This window comes from Dama dama, chromosome 15, assembly GCF_033118175.1.
Source record: "Dama dama isolate Ldn47 chromosome 15, ASM3311817v1, whole genome shotgun sequence".
NCBI classification, from domain to species: domain Eukaryota; kingdom Metazoa; phylum Chordata; class Mammalia; order Artiodactyla; family Cervidae; genus Dama; species Dama dama.
In genome coordinates, this window is record NC_083695.1 from 6,178,977 (window position 1) to 6,194,454 (window position 15,478).

The window sequence follows — 15,478 nt, forward strand, 5'->3', positions numbered from 1 at the left end:
TAAACACTGAAGAGTACAAAAACAAAAACAAAAACAAAAACACTGTTAGAACTATTAAATAAATTCAGTAAAGTTTCTGGATACAAAATCACTATACAAAAATTAGCTATGTTTCTATACACTAATAGCAAATTGTCATAAAGAGAAAATTATTTAAATTCCATTTACAATTGTATCAAAAAGAATAAAATACCAAGGAATAAATTTAATCAAGAGTGAAAGACATGTACACTGAAAACTATAAAATAGTAACGAAAGATACTGAAGAAGACACAAACATGTGAAGAGATATTCCATGCTCATGGATTGGAAGAATGTAGTATTGTTAAAATGCCACTCAAAGCAACATAAAGATATAATGCAATGCTTCTCAAAATTATAATGGCTTTTTGTACAAAGTACAACAAAAATTCATAACATTGTATAGAACCACAAAAACTCTTGAACATCCAAAGCAATCCTGACAAAAAATAAACCTGAAGGCATCACACTTTCTGATTTCAAGCTATGTTACAAAACTCTAGTAATCAAAATAGCATGATACTGGCACAAAAAAAAAAACACAGGCATAGATGATGGAATAAAATGAAGAGCCTGCAGATAAATTCATGCTTATATAGTCAACTAATATTTGACAAAGAATCCAAGAACTCTCAATTGAGAAAAGATGGTCTTCAATTAATGTTGAATGGAAAACTGGACAACCACATACAAAAGAATGAAACTGGACTCTGATTTTATAGCATACAAAAAATCAACTCAAATGGATTTTAAAGATTTAAATATTATACCTGAAATGATAAACCTCATAGAAGAAAGTATGAGGTAACCTCCTCAGCATTCATCTTGACAATAATCTTTTGTATTTGATACTAAAACCAAAGTTCAGTTCAGTTCAGTCACTTAGTCGTATCCGACTCTTTGTGACCCCATGAACCGTAGCATGCCACGCCTCCCTATCCATCACCAACTGCCAGAGTTAACCCAAACCCGTGCCCATTGAGTTGGTAATGTCATCCAACCATCTCATCCTCTGTCATCCCCTTCTCCTCCTGCCCTCAATCTTTCCCAGCATCAGGGTCTTTTCATATGAGTCAGCTCTTCGCATCAGGTGGCCAAAGTATTGGAGCTTCAGCTTCAACATCAGTCCTTCCAATGAATATTCAGGACTGATTTCCTTTAGGATGGACTGGTTGGATCTCCTTGCAGTCCAAGGGACTCTCAAGGGAATGGCAAACCACTTCAGTGTTCTTGCCTTGAGAACCCCATGAACAGTATGAAAAGGCCAAAAGATAGGACACTGAAAGATGAACTCCCCAGGTCAGTAGGTGCCCAATATGCTACTGGAGATCAGTGGAGAAATAACTCCAGAAAGTATGAAGGGATGGAGTTAAAGCAAAAACAATACCCAGTTGTGGATGGGACTGGTGATAGAAGCAAGGTCCAATGCTGTAAAGAGCAATATTGCACAGGAACCTGGAATGTTAGGTTCATCAATCAAGGCAAATTGGAAATGGTCAAACAAGAGATAGCAAGAGTGAACAGCGACATTCTAGGAATCAGCAAACTAAGATGGACTGGGATGGGTGATTTTAACTCAGATGATCCTTATATCTACTACTGTGGGCAGGAATCCCTTAGAAGAAATGGAGTAGCCATCATAGTCAACAAAAGAGACCGAAATGCAGTACTTGTATGCAATCTCAGAAACGACAGGAGGATCTCTGTTCGTTCCAAGGCAAACCATTCAATATCACGGTAATCCAAGTCTATGCCCCGACCAGTACCACTGAAGAAGCTGAAGTTGAACCGTTTTATGAAGACCTACAAGGCCTTTTAGAACTAACACCCAAAAAAGATGTCCTTTTCATTATAGGGGATTGGAATGCAAAAGTAGGAAATCAAGAAACACCTGGAGTAACAGACAAATTTGGCCTTGGAGTACGGAATGAAGCAGGGCAAAGGCTAATAGAGTTTTGCCAAGAGAACGCACTGGTCATAGCAAAACCAAAGACACAAAAACAAAAATAAACAAGTGAGAATATATCATACTAAAAATCTTCTGCATAGCAAAGGAAACCACCAAGAAAATGAAAAGGCAGCCTACTGAATGGGAGAAATATTTGTAAATTGCATGTCTGATAAGGGCTTAAACTCTAAATGTATGAAAATGCATTTAACTCAATAGCACATGAAACAAACCATATGATGAAAACATGGGCAGAGGGACTAGACATTCGTCCAATGAAGATATCCAAAGTGTCAGGAGGTACACTAAAAGATCCTCAGAGAAATGAAAATCAAAACTGCAATGAGGTATCACCTCACACCTATAAGAACGGCAATTATCAAAAAGACAAGAGATAACAAATGCTAGGGATGTGGAGAAAACGGAAACTTTGTACATTGTTGGTAGAAATGTAAATTGGTGAATGCACTATGGAAAACAGTATGGACTTACCTCAAAAAATAAAATATGAATTACCATAGGATCCAGCAATTCCACAAAGATACAAAACCACTAATTCTGTACACTCTCACTTACTGCAGCATGATTTATAATAAAGACATGGAAAATCTAATCCCATCAACTGATGAATGAATAAAGAAGATGTGGTGCATATATATATATATATATACATTGAGCAATAAACAAGAAGGAAATCTTGTCTTTTACAACACCATGGATAGACTTTGAGGTGATTATGCTAAGTGATGTAAGCCAGACAGAGTAAGACAAATAATGTATGGCCTCACATATATGTGAAATTAAAAAACAAAACAGAATAAAACATAGAAACAGAACAGATTGAGTTGCCAGATTCCGGGGGTGAGAAAGAGGGTAAGAGAATTGGGTAAAGGTGGTCAAAAGATACAACTTTCTGGTTATAAGAAAAATAAACTCTGGGATTTATAGCACAGTTATTATAGTTCACAAGACTGTATTGTATATTTGAAATTTGCTAAGCTTATTTTAAAAATACTCAGCATCAGAAAAAATGTAACTTACGTGAGATGATAAATATTAATAACTTTCTGTGGTAATCATTTCAAAATATGTACATATATCAAATCAGTGGGTTGTGCATCTAAAACTAATACGAAGGTATGTGTCAATTATATCTCAATAAAACTGGGAATAAAAAGGAAATTCCAGGAAACAGTATCCTGTATCTGTTGGTATGTGGCTGAATAAACTTGAGCCTGTTGTTCACTCTCTCAAAAAAAAAAAAAAAAAAAAGGCATTTCAATATACCATTCAAATAACAGTATGGCACACACCCCAAACCAGGCAACCTTCTCTTAACTTTAACAGTGAGAAAACATTTTGTGATTGGAGTTCTTTCTATCTGTAGAGTTATAATCATGTGAAAACTTTAAAGGGTAGGCATGTTGCATTGATTTAAAAGTGTTTTGAAAGATGCATAATCTTTTTTTTTTTTTTTTTTTTACAAATTGTTACTATTTAGATCCTCTAATAGGAAAAGAAGTTTCCAGGCATCGTTTAACATGAGATTTGTGAATTTTGTCAGAAATTATAAAATCACAAATGAACCTCAACATACCCCATAATTTATTTAAATTCACAAACAAACAGCTTTGATCAGATCTTTTCTGAGTTTTTTACATTTCTTTTAAACGACATATGGCAAGATTCAGTATGTTATCATACTACCACAATCCATGTGAGAGATCAAGTGGTATTAACTTTGTACAAAGATAAGTAGTTAGATAATTAGATATGTGGTTCTTGTTTATGCAGATTCTGTCACAGAAGGGAAGCAATACTGTAAAATGAATAATGTATATACTAATATATGTTGAATAGGGGCCTCTGGGTTAATATGGATCTGGATTCCTGAAAGAGCTCTACCTCTATGTAAACTTCCATCAGTGATTAGATTCTCTGACTTTTAGTTTCTTTATGTGTAACATATGGATGTGAGAGTTGGACCATAAAGAAGGCTGAGCACCAAAGAATTGATACTTTCAAACTACAGTGCTGGAGAAGACTCTTGAGAATCCCTTGGGCAGCAAGGAGATCCAACCAGTGAATCCTAAAGGAAATAAAGCCTGAATATTCATTGGAAGGACTGAGGCTGAAGCTGAAACTCCAATACTTTGGCCACCTGATGCGAAGGGTCAACTCACTGGGAAAGACCTTGATGCTGTGAAAGATTGAGGGCCAGAGGAGACGGGGCTGACAGAGGATGAGATGGTCGGATGGCATCACTAACTCAATGGACATGAGTTTGAGCAGACTCTGGGAAGTCGTGAAAGACAGGGAATCCTGGCATGCTGCACTCCATGGGGTTGCAAAGGTAGGACATGACTGAGCTATGGAAAAACAACAACATGTGTAATATGGGAATAATCACATTAAGTGAGACAGTACATATTTTCATGGTGCTGGCCATGTTCTAAGTAATCAGTAATTGTGAAGTACGAATGATATAGCTTTTACACATACTAAAGGTCTTTTTTTTTTTTTTTAAATATTTACTCAGAAGAATTAGAAATAGCTTCCATAAGAGTCCAGATTTCTTCCATATGGCAAATGAATGTAAGATGTCAGTAAGAAAAGAAACAACATAAAGTTCTCCTGTATCACGTAAATGACAGGGTGTTTCTGGAAGAAAGCTGTCCTACCTAATCAGCTATTACAAAACAGTTGACCCGTTAAGGTAGGGCCAGATAGGAGCTTGATTCAGTACTCCCTACTTATCAAATCTGAAATGTCCTCAGTTCACGTTTTTGACTTTTTTCTTAGTTTTCCAGGACCCCTTTTTGTTCAATCCCCAATGCCCATGGAAGGGGAGTGGGTGGGAATGTTCTGATTTCTACCACGATAGATTGGTTTTGCTTGTTCTGAGCTTTATATAAGTACATGTTACATGCCCTTTAAAGTTTGATTGGCTTCCTTCACTCAGCATACTAAATTTGAATTTCATCCCTGTTACTGAGTTTATCAGATTAAAACAAACAAACTACTTTGACTGTACATAAAAGTTTTAAGGATAGTTCAAAGAATTTTTGTAACACCATTCACCCCAGTTGCCAATTGTCAGTGTTTTACTACATTTGTTTTCTCTTTCTGAGTCATTTGAGTTGAGCTGCAGAAGTTATGTCTCTTTACCCCTAATTGTTTCCATTATATTGCCTCAAGATATCAGAACATCAGTGTACTTAGCAAAGTCAGAAAATCCACATGAAGATAACACTAACCTCTAGTCTAGACACCTTATTGAAATTCCACCATATTCATTAACATTGTCCTTTATAGAGAAAACATGATTTTTGGTTCAGGATCCAATCTAGGATCATGTGTTACATTTACTTTTCAGGTCTCTTTGGGATCATTTAATTAGGAACAGTTTCTTGGTCTGACTTTGTCTTTCATAGTCTTGATATTTTTGAAGAGCATTTTGTCCTTGAATTTGGGTTGTCTGATATTTCCTCATTATTAAATTAAGGCTATTCTTTATTTGGCAGAAATGTCATGGGGATGATGCTGTATCCTCAGTACCTCCTATCAAGATGCTCATGATGTCATTTTGCTCCATTAGTTGTGATGCTTACATCAGATACCTGGTTAAGTTGGTGTCTGTCCGTTTTTTCTTCTACAAAAGTTATAGCTTTCGCTTTGTTATTAAGAAATATTTTGAAGAGGGTTAATTTACTTCATTAAAATAAAAGTGCTGAGTAATCTTCCCTTCAATGGCTACATCACAATTTGTTAATTTATGTGTCTTGTTGATGGGAATGAAGTTGTTTCCGGGTTTGTGCTACTATGAATAAAATTGCTTTGAATATTCTAGTGCAGTTGTTTTTGTAGACCTGTGTTTCTATTTCTGTTGTGTAGATGCTAGGAGTGAAATTGCAGGGGTATCCAATAGAGATAAGGGTAATTAAAAAACAAAACAAAAGAAAAACACAAAAAACGGAAAGCTTTCCAAGATGGTAAAATTGTTCCCACTGTTCCAAAACTTGCCAATATTTGGCATTGACCTCTTTTTACAATCTTAGCCATTTGAGTGGGAAACAAATGGCATCTCATTTTTATTTTTATTTCCCTGATGACTAATATTAATCATAATTAGACATAATTTAATGTGCTTATTGGCCATGCATATATCTTCTTTTGTGAAGTATCTTCTGAAAGTATATAAGCCCACTTAATATAGTGAGTGAAAGTCGCTCCGTCATGTCTGACTCTTTGTGACCCCATGGACTATACAGTCCACAGAATTCTCCAAGCCAGAATACTGGAATGGGTAGCCTTTCCGTTCTCCAGGTGATATTTCCAACCCAGGGATCAAACCCAGGTCTCCGGCATTGCAGGCGGAGGCAGACTCTTTATCAGCTGAGCCACAAGAGAAGCCCCACTTATTATAGGGCTTTATTTATTATTGTTTTGTAGTAAATTTCTTTGCATATTCTAGATATGATTTTTTCTTTTATTATTCTTTTTTATGGATTATTTATTCTAGACACCTGCAATCAATATGTATTGATTGCAAAAATTTTCTTCCAGCTTCTTGCTTGCCATTTCATTTCTTAAAATGGTATCATCCTGATTTTAATGAAATCCAATTTTCATTAAAAATTATGGCTAATATTTTATTCATGCTAAGAATTTCTTTTGAAAACTCAAATTTGTGAATATCTTTTTCAATGTCTTCTAAAATATTTGTATCTTTGGCATTAGCTTATCTCCTACCACAACTGACATAAAATATGCTGCAGTCACACCAGACCACCAGTGGTCTTTAGGTGGCTTAGGTGTTTAATCCATTTGTTAGATTGGCACATGGGGCAACTTCCATTGTCTTGTAAACTCTTACTCATCTTTAAATCTGCTGTCTGTTCATGTTATTTTAACTTTCTTAAGATAGATTTACCTTTCTTTCTCTCCCTAGAACTTTGTAGGTCTATATGACCCTTATCAGATTGATATAAGTAGTTGTGCCTTTGCCACTAGACAAGAAGGCTACTCACTGGTTAGCCTCCTTGTTACATTTACTAAACGGTGAGTTACATTTTAGATTTATGTAGTTTATATACACCACAAGACAATCTTTGATGTGGCATTTCATTAATAATAATGAATTATTGTCTTAATGCAATTAGTACATTGGTAAAATAATTATCAAAAACTCCGAGGAGCCTCGACCAAGTTTGAATTGTTGTGGTAGGCACTGATGATACAAAAATGATGAAAAAAGACAAACTAAAACATACTGCTGTATTTTTATGGCATTTACAATTTAATGGGTGATTTGGCAGATAATTACAAAATAATGTATTGATTATCTTAAGAGAGATATGGAGGAGGTAATTCTGAAGATCCACAGGGGGTATACCTAGAACAAGTTCAGAGAAGATATGTTGGAGAGAACCGTGTACATAGAGCCGGGAATGTAACTGAGGGCTTGGATTAGTAAAGTCTAACAGGATATCAATTTTTAAGAGTTCTCTGAAAAACCTGTTGGAGAAGACTCTTGAGAGTCCCTTGGACTGCAAGGAGATCAAACCAGTCAATCCTAAAGGGAATCAATCCTGAATATTCATTGGAAGTACTGAAGATGAAGCTGAAACTCTAATCTTTGGGCACCTGATGCGAAGAACTGACTCATTGGAAAAGACCCTGATACTGGGAAAGATTTCCAGAGTGCTTAGGCTGGTTCTAGGGACCAGCTCCTAAGAACTCGTAAGGGAACCTTCTCCATATCTCTATTATGATAATCAACATATTTTAATTGTCCGCTGAGTCCCATTAAATTGTATATATGCCTTAAAACATAAATTGTGTATTGTTTTATCATTTATTACTTTTGTTGTTTTTAAGAAATAAGTATTCTCTTTGTCCCATCTGGTGACCAAACTGAAAATGCATGGATTCCCTGGAGGTTGTACATTGTTAAGAATAAAAGAGACTGAATTCCAAAAGGCCAAATGTAAGGAACACGCCACATGAGGTGTCACTGATGTTGAAAGCCTGTGATTCAAACCAAGTGGATGAGGCAAAATTGCTTCTTTTTATTTGATTATAGCAAGAAGTAAAAAGGCAACTTAGCTAGGGAAAAAGAATCAGTAGAAAGAAAGAGATGGAAGTTGAAGAATGGAATTTTCTTAGTCCTGGTGTGGGGGTATATTCACAAAGTCTTCCCTTAACATGGGGGCCTCTAAGGACGTAGCTGAACACTAAGGAGGCTATTCTGGTGTAAGGAAATGAAGTTTGGTGATGTTGGCTTGGCAGGGAAAACTGCCTACAGAAAAATGTAGCAATTTGGGAGTGTGGATAGTGCAGAATTTGAGGAGAGATGTAACATGGTGGGAGAGAGCAAAGACAATCCCCAATTTTCGCAAGAACTGAGTTTGTCTGGTGGGGATTCATAGATTTCCAATAGGCCTAAGGTAGTCTGTGAAAGAATCTGGAAGGGTGAGTCATTTCTCTGCCACTACATGGGGTTACTCCCGTTAGAGAGAGCCTAGAACTCCATCTGGATTTTTTTTCCAACTGGAAAATTTCTGTAAAATTGGAGTATAATTGCTTTATAATGTTGTGTTAGTTTCTCTTGTACAGCTAAGTGAATCAGTCACCCATATTTACATTCTTTCCTTCTTGGATTTCCTTCCCATTTAGGTCACCATAGAACACTCAGTAGAATTCCCTATGCTAACAGTTCATTTTTATTAGTTATCTATTTTATACATAGTAGCGTATATATGCCAATCCCAATCTCCCAATCCATCCTACAGCATTTATTATGCTGGAGAGGGTATGGAGAAAAGGAAACCCTCTTTTGAGTGTGGGTTGCAATGGTGAAAACACCAGATCCTAGCCACCAGACCAGTGGTCAGTGACAAAGGCCCTGGCCTTTGACTTTGCAGAAAATAGTTTCCACAAAGACGTAAAGTAGTGAAGCAAGTGAAGTGTCTACTAAGAGGGAAAATGTATAGTACTTGTGGATACGTACACATTGATGGGAATGAAATTGGTCAAGCCACTATGGAGAACACTGTGGGGCTTTCTTGAAAAACTAAAAATAGAAATACCATATGACCCAGCAATCCCACTCCTGGGCATATATCCAGAGAAAATGATAATTCAAAAATATACATGCACCCCAATGTTCATTGCAGCACTATTTACAATAACCAGGACATGCCTGTGTGCTCAGTAGCTAAGTCGTGTCTGACTCTTTGTGGCCCCATGGACTGTAACCTGCTAAGCTCCTCTGTCCATGGGATTTCCCAGGCAAGAATACTGAAGTGGCTAACCAGTACATGAACACAACCTAAATGCCCATCAACAGAAGAATGGATAAAGAATATTTGGTACATATATACAAACAAATATTACTCAGCCATTAAAATGAATGAAATGTGACATTTGCAGAGATGTGGATGGACCTAGAGACTGAGATTGAAGTAAGTCAAAAAGAGAAAAACAAATATTTTATATCAATGCGTATGTGTGAATCTATATAAATGGCACAGAGGAACTTAATTCCATCTGGATTTTGAGGGAGGCAGTCATCCTTCCCTGAACTGGTGTTCAGCTGGGGACCTGCAGATGGAGAAGGCTTCAGATGCTGAGATCAGTTTTGGATGCTGTCCAGGATGAAAGCTAGCTGGGACACTGCTCATCCTGAGGCAGGGAGGCAGATGGGCACCCCAGAGTAAAGCAATTGAAGATTCATTCCCTACTGACCAAATGTCTAAGACAATAATTGCAGGATGATTAAGGGAGAAGGCTGGGCCCTGCCCAGATCACATATCTCTCACTCCTGATGTCAGGAGACCTCCTCAGCCACACATGCATAGAAAAGTTCCTTATAGGCCAGTGAGGGGAGCAACGTCAAGGGTAAGGAATGTTCTACCTAGATGCCTTTTTGGTAAAATCCATCTTGGTTAAGAGATGCATGTGCATACAAGGGAGGATCCTGAGATACACTAAATGTGGACTGTGAACCAGGAAACTTAAAATGATTGACCAAAGGAAGCCCAGGAGAAATAACCCATAAAGTAATTCTAACTGCCATGAGAGTGCGACTCAGTGACTCTCTCTCCGAGTCTGCCCATAAGCCTATCCACACGTACTGTACTTTTTCCCTCTTAATAAATTCTTTACTTGATCCATTACTTTGTGGAAATTCTTTTCTGTAAAGCCAGACGTCAAAGTCTTTGTCACTGACGACTGGTTTAGTGGCTATGATCGGGCACTTTCACTGCCGCCACCCAGTCTCAATCTCTGGTTGGGAATCCAAGCCCTGCTCCAAGCAGATGCAGGCTGAGGCCACCTGAGATCAATCCCAGACTGACTGAAGTTCAACAGCAAGAGCAGAAGACAAAAGAACTTCACAGACTGGAGATGCAATGCCTCTCCTTGAAGGGAGTTATCTAAGATCACTCCCCCTCTTCTACCTGCAGCTGTGGTGGAAAAGGGCACACAGACCTATAAAAGAAAGAATTAAGAAACAGAGGTGAAGACCTTAAGACAGGGGGAAGTAAGGTGCTGAGGATAGTGATGGAAATAATAATGTTTGAATTTGATTGAATATTTACCCAAACAAAGCAAAACTTTAAACTAAAAGAGAAAAGAATAACTGGAAATGTCATGATTTTGTTAACCCTTGGCCACTGAGAAAGAATGGGGTCTTGAGAAAGAAAACCCAGTTCATATCAAAACAAAGATTTTTTTTTTTTAAATCATCCTGCAAACATTTGGTTTTGCTGTCTAATTTGTACCTGTGAACAATTGCAGTGAAGGAGTATTTTGATATTCAGGGCACTTTCCCATGGAATAAAATTGCTTTCACTCTGGGGATTTGCAACATAAATGGTGCTCAACTAATATTATATTCATACTTTATTACATTATTTTAACATGACAATAACTGAAATGGGTAAGGATAGAATTAGTATTTCTTAGTCCGAGGAAACAGCCTCAGAAAAGTTGTGACTTCGGATACACAGGCCAGTGATCAATCTGCTGCCCCAAACTGCCTAGTCAAGATCAGTGACAATTACTCCTGGATTGACAATTCTCAAGGCCTGGTACAGAGACAGAATCAATTGCATCAGATCAATTGGAATATTTGTTAAAAATGTATATTTGTTGGGGGTGGGAGGGAGGTTGAAGAGGGAAGAGGTATATATATATATATATATATATATATATATATTTATTTATTTATTTATAGCTGATCCACATTGTTATACAGCAGAAAGTATCACACCATTGTAAAGCAATTATACTCCAAATAAAAATAATTTTTTTTAAATGTAGATTTTTTTCCCCTTGGATCCGATCTACTGAATCAAAATACACATGAGTTAATGGCATTTTAATCAGGTTGCCCAGATTATTTACTGCTCCCCCGAATCTGAGAATGACCATAGACCAATAGCATTGCTTCTTTTACTGAGGTATCATCTTGAAATGGCCTTAGGGTTTAGTTGCAAGTAGGGCTGAAAAGACACCAAATTCTGCTTTTGAACTTTGTAACTGAAGGCAGCAGTAACTGAAGGGGACAGCAAAGAATAAGATGGTTAGATAGCATCATAGACTCAACAGACATGAAAAATCTGAGCAAACTCTGGGAGACAGTGAAGGACAGGGAGCCTGGCGTGCTACAGTCGTCTGTGGGGTAACAGAGTCAGGCAGGGCTCAGCGACTGAATAACAGCAATTAAGGATGCATTTAGAAATCCTTTCCTCTTATCTCAAAAGAAAAGAATATAAAAAACAAAAAAACAAAACCATAGATCTCCACTGTGAGAGGTTGTGATTAAATTATTCATATTCTAAAATGCTATAGTTGACAACTTTGACTCCTGCAGGCAGAAGTCATTGTAAAACAGAATGTGCAAATGACTCTTCCTCTTACTAGTGAGATAACTAGCTTTCTTCTTTGTTATTCTTAGCTTCCTTTCCTATTTAGCTTCAGACCTTGAAGCCATCATCTGGCAAGGAATTTTACTGTACTTTCTTCATTTACTGCTTCTAGGAACCCTTGCCGTTTATTCAGGTATATGACTGCATGGCTGACACAAGCCTTATTTTGTTTCTGGTTTTGTTCATGTCTTTCATTTGAAAATTAAAACTATAAGCATCTTAAGAAATTAAGAGAAAGGGGAGGATTATGACATGTGAGCCCATGTGTGTATTTATTAAAAAGCACACAAGGATGTCCCAGACCTGTGCAGCTCTAGGCTACGCAGCTGGGCTTTTAGGAGGAACTGGAATTAGGCTCTGGAAGCTCCAAGAGACTGACTTTCTCAGGCTCTTCATTTATTTTTGCTTTTTGGAGGTGCATGGTCTCTTTACCGTTTTTTCTCTTTGCACATTAATTTCACTCTATTTCATGGACTTTGTCTCTTCTAAAAGCTTGTGAATCTCCTCTGCTACAGATTCTATAAATTCTTACTCTTCCGTAAATGCAGAGGCATTCTGAATCCAAATTCCCGGAGAGAGATTCTGACCAGTCCAGTTTGAGTTGGAAGAATATCTCTATCTACTCAGCGATGGCCATGGGGTAGGAACCTATTGTCAGCAGGGTACCAGGTACTCATCCCCATGAAGTCCAACAGGCTGCTGAGAAATGGGGTCATTCTGGGCTGTCAGATCCAAAGCAGTTTGTTTGTCTCTTTGCTTGTTTGGCTTTAGTTAAATTATTCTGAAATGTGCATTAACTGAGGCCAATGTGAGTCAGGGCTTGACACCCTCCTCAGGTGTTGGGGAAGAGATGCTCCTTTACACTAGTTTCTGGCATGAGAAGATATGGGCCTGGAGGTTCGAGCAGCTATGCTGGAACGACAATGTGCTTGAGGATAAAACTAACACATAGACAAGAATGAAGCTGAAAAGCAGACCAGGGCCTGATAATACTTGCTTTGTTCCTAAATTTTCAGTTATGTCATCTGACATACATTTCTCTAAGTTAATTTGGATTTTTTCTTCTTTACGATTTTAAAGTTCAACATCTTACGTTTAAAATTCAACCATTCAACCATTGGTTTAATCCTAATCTGAATAAAGTTTACTTTACTTTCCTTCTACACTTTGTTCTTTCTTCCCAGAGAAAGAAAGTATATGACAATGTTCTCCTTTAATGATAACAGTTATAGCAACAGTAATACATTGTTACACATCATTATTTTTACATTTTGATTTATCCTATTCTCAGCATTAGATTTTTCTTTAACAAAGTTATTTATGTTATTATTATTTTTTAAAATTTAAATCTCATTATCCACTGAATAACAAACTGCCTCTTTTGTTTGACAGCTGGATCTTGGTTCACCTTTGAGCCTTCTATTTTTTCTATGGTTTCATCAAAGTAGGTGGCTTCCTAGTGAGTTACTGCATCCTGGATTTTCTTCACTTTGGTCGCATTCTTTGTTTTATATTCTCAAACTTTAATCTCACATGTGGAATTCCTAAACATCCTCTCCCTCAAATATCATCTTCTCTGGAAGTGTTCTTCAGATTCCTTATTTAGAAGCTATATTTCCTACATGCACTCCAATGTTCACAGCAGTACTATAGCCAAGATATGGAAGCTATATGGAAGCCAAGATATGGAAGCTAAGGGTCCATGAACAGATGAATGGATAAAGAAGTGCTGTACATATAATGGAACATTACTCAGTAATAAAAAAGAATAAAATAATGTCATTTACAGCAACATAGATGGATTTAGAGATTATCTAAGTGAAGTAAATCAAAGATAAATATTAATGATATCACTTATATCATTTATATGTGGATATAGGTGGATATTAATGATATCACTTATACACGGAATCTGAAATAATGCACATGAATTTATTTGCAAAACGGAAACCAACTCACAGGTATAGAGAACAAACCTATGGTTAGCAAAGGGGAAAGGGGGAGTGATAAATTAGGAGTATGGAATTAACAGATACATACCACTATATGTGAAATAGATAAGCAACAAGGCCTTACTGTACAGCATAAGGAGCTATATTTAATATCTTGCAATGACCTATAATGGAAAGCAATCTGAAAAAAATACATGCATATATAATTGAATCACTTTGCTGTTCACCTGAAACTAACAGTGTTGTAAATCAACTAAACTGCAATTAGAAAAAGAAGCTATCTTTCCTCTTCTGTACTCAGATTGTATATTATTTTGGGGTTTGGAAGCAAAGAGTTTATATCTAAAATTTATATTTTGATATGTTGTTACATTGTTAGTAGTTGATATGCTCTTTGAAATTTGGGATACGTTATGTCCTTTGTATGACTTCCTAGGTGACTCAGTGGTAAAGAATCTGCCTGCCAAGCAGGAGACATGGGTTTGACCCCTGGGTCAGGAAGATCTAATGGAGAAGGAGCTGGCAACCCACTCCAGTGTCTTGCTTGAGAAATTCCATTGACAGAGGAGTCAGAGGGCTATAGTCCATGGGGTCACAAAGAATTGGACATGACTTAGCGACTAAATCACTACCACCTTGTCTTTTGCATAGTTCAGAGTACTAAGTCAGTGCCTTGCACAGAATAGATACTAAGTATATTTAAAGATGGACAACAAAGGAAAAGATCACACATAAAACACAACACAAATGTACCATCCATGAAAGTTCTAAGATATAAAATTCAGCTTCAAGTTACTTTTGTCAGACTATTTCATAATATTTTTCAATATAAAACTTAAGAAAGGAAAAGGTAATTTTCGTATAGTTGTAGGAATTCAGTAGGTAATCAATGCAATTTGAGAATCATTTTATATGATAGTCTGTAAGCACTGGGGACACCGTCTCAAGTAGAAAATTGCTGAGTAGTCCATAGGTGTGTATACCAGCTGTATTTCAAAGTTAAGTAGTCTGTTTTACAAAAGGAATTATTCAAATATGTGGAAAAGCTTTTCCTTGTAGAAATCAGTAACTAAAGAAAGATTATCCTCAAAAAACATCCTTCCTTTTTGATTCTCTAGGGGAAACAAAAAGACAACTTGAAACAAATAAAATGTCATCCAACTTCCCATCCAACATACAGAGCAGTTAAAACAAACAAAGAAACAAACTAAGAATAAACATGTATCTAACCAGAGCCAAATTGAACCAAGTGCAAACGGGAAGGCTTTCTAATAAAAATGCTTATTAGAATGGTCTCCTAATAAATATGTTGACAAGCCATTTGGTATATCAAAAATTCTAGGGACCAACAAAGTGCCAACTGTAGAGTGTGACTACAGAAGAAATTAGTGAGGAAATATAGAAAGACATATGCATGTGCACGCACACACACATACACACACAGATTTTTAAAGAGAGCCACTAAAAACTGCCAATTTGTTGGCATCTAATTGAGCGTAATTGCTCTTGTGGTATTGGTAACTTAACCACCAAGTGCTTCCTTTAGCCCATTTGACTTCTTTCCTGGGATCAGTCCTCCTGAAGGTTTTCCACTGCTTGAACAGAAAGGAGGAAAATGATCA